The following is a 2964-nucleotide window of genomic DNA, read 5'->3' on the forward strand; positions in this document are numbered from 1 at the left end:
CATTACTATGGCCCATATGCTTTTTTATATACAGGTATGTGTTGCTTAATGTCTGTTTAGACAAGGGACCACATATACATCTGTGGTCACATAAGGTGTTTACTTTTAAAAAATGAGAGCAGCTCTCCTTTTGCTTATTATTTCCTCCTAATGGTTTTAAAGATACGAAACTTCCAGAGTGAGTGAGCAGTAGGGTGCCTATACTGCCTCCTTGTTCCACTCTCCTGGCTTCATTCACTCACCAAACAGCAGTACAACCTTTCACTCCTGGTGGTACCTGTTCTTGTAATGGGCAATGACAATGCCAGCTTGCCCTGGGACATATTCAGGCTCTTGGTTCTGGGAGCCAGAGGCTGTACATGATCAGGATGCAGCTGCATCAATAAAGTGGCAGCAGCCAGAGCCACAAACACTGAAGTAGATGAAAAACTGTTCATAGCTGAAAAACTGTAACTCCATTTTGAATAGTTTACATGGGGAATTATGTATTCAGTCCCGGGCATCTCAGGACTTTGTGTGAGTTGGAGTGGCCAACTTTCAGGGTGGGATGGCCCAATATTGGCACTTATGATCCCCCGACCCAGGTCTAGCTTTCAGCTGATAGGGAGGTTAAAATTTAGACCTTAATTAAGTAACCTTAATTAAGATCATCTCCACAGCTGAAACATATGTGAAAAAGATTCAAACTGAAAATATACTCCCTGGTTTTCTAGATTTGTGCTGATGAAATGGTTTAGTGTAAAAAATTTTCCATTGTTAGTACATTACAGCAAAATGATGGTGGAAAACTCTCAAGAATATCCTGATATATTGAGGTATGTGAGTTTCTTTGACACGGCCCCTTCCAGATGGTCAAGGTTGCAAACAGAACATAAAGGGAGTTTCAGGTTGAATAAATTCATGTCTACTGATTGAAAAGCTCAAGAATTTTGAATATTAAAATGCAGTTATAAAGGTTTGAAAAAGATCTGATAAGTAGGCAAATTTTCACAAAATAAAATCTTTGAATTAAAATAAAACATTGTTATTTTGGTTAGATTTTACTTAATTTGTTTATGTGTAAAAAGTGTGTGTGAATGGCACCGGTGCAACAGTTTTGAGTGAATGTAGGCGTGAATGGAAATTTAGTAACCAGGATTTTATACAAGAATGGAGCCCCTTTGGCTGTATTCTGAGAAACAGGGCTCATTTTGGTTTTGAGCATATTAAAAAATAATTGTTTTTTTGCTATTAGCACCATCTGACCACAGTATTGGTGAGTCTGGGGATAGATGGTCAGAAAATAGAAGTCAAAACTATGATAACATCCAGTTAGACATCAAAGGTGGGAGAAACTGTTTCATCTAAAGTTATTCCTCACTTTGTTTCAAAACGGGAGGGAGTTCACATAAAAATAGTAGGGTTGATGTCTAGAAAGGAAGCAGATTTTAAGAGTGTCTTTCAGGTCTCTAAAGACTGTTACCTTGACTCTGTTCGTCCCCATCTGCCCCTCAGAAAACGGTCTCCCCAACACCCTCAGAGTGGTGTAAAATTTGGCCGGGAGTTTAGGCCAGATCCATCAGGGCAATACGAATTACAGCAGGTTCCAGCCTATTTAAATCATGAAGGAAGCCCTAGACGTTTCATTTGCACTCATATACCATTCACCTTGGCTGATTTACATTAATCTGCTATTACTTGCTCTTGAAGAGAGGCAGATAATATCAGAGAAAGCTAGAGCAGAATCCACAGACTTCATAACCTCCAGCCTGAAAACCTACCAGGGGCCACAACCATCAGGAACAGATTCAGAGTGGGCTCTCAGTAACCCAGAGGACAGAACAAGGTTGGAGTACATTGTCGCAGGGCTCCAGAAATGGGGCCCCAAAGCAGATTCAAAAGTTCAGGAAGTACCACAAGGCCTCAAAGAAAATCCTTCTGCTGTCCTCAGACAGGTATGTAAAACTTACCATCAATGTATTGACACTGTCCCAGATGCCAAAATTAGAAAGGGAACTGGGTATGAATACTTCTCAACTTGTAGGAGTTGCTTTCGAAATGTATAATAACCAGGACAAGGAACAGGAGAAACAGAAGCAAAGAGACATGAAAAAACAGATTTCCTTGCTGGCTGTTGCCCTGAGAAACCTGTCACGAGGTTGATCATACCAGGTAAGTCTCCATAGGCCCCCAACGGATAGGAAGGGAGTGAATCAAGCTCCTGCTCCAGGAAGTTGACCAACAAAGTTGGGGCCTCAACAGTGTGCTTACTGCAGGAAAATGGGCACTGGAAGAGGGAGTGTCCAGAGCAAGCTCTCCAAACCCAACCTAAAGGGGCCCAACAGATGGTAAGCACAACTAACAGCAATCAAGAATGATGGAGTCCAGGGGCTCCATTACAGACTAGGCAAATTCCTATCTTCTATGAGGAGTCTGGGTGGCAATAACTATGGGAAAACCTCAGCCCTAAACATCCCCAAGCCCCCTTTGTCCCAGAAGACTACAAGCATTACTGGGGTTTCAGTAATGTAAAAATTTTCTTCAACCTCTTGAATATCAGGATGTTGTTGTTGTTAGGTGCCATCAAGTTGCTTTGCACTCATAGCAACCCTATGCACAGCAGAACAAAACACTGCTCAATCCTGCATTAGCTCCGTGATCCTTGCTATACTTGAGCCCATTGTCACAGCCACCATGTCAATCCATCTCATTGAAGGCCTTCCCCTCTTTCATTCACCCTCCACCCTACCAAGCATGATATCCTTCTCCAGGGAATGTAGAACATGACCAAAGTAGGTGAGACAAAGTCTAGCCATCCTCGCTTCCAAGGAGCATCTTGGCTGCACTTCCTCCAGAACAGATCTGTTAGTTCTTTTGGCAGTCCATGGTACTCTCAGCATTCTTCTCCAGCACAACTCAAAAGCATCAACTCTTCTTTGGTCTTCCTTATTCATTGTCCAGCTCTCACATGCATACAAGGTGATT

Source organism: Orycteropus afer, unplaced genomic scaffold, assembly GCF_000298275.1.
Source record: "Orycteropus afer afer isolate SDZICR_OR568_19922 unplaced genomic scaffold, OryAfe1.0 scaffold00701, whole genome shotgun sequence".
In the NCBI taxonomy this organism is placed as follows: domain Eukaryota; kingdom Metazoa; phylum Chordata; class Mammalia; order Tubulidentata; family Orycteropodidae; genus Orycteropus; species Orycteropus afer.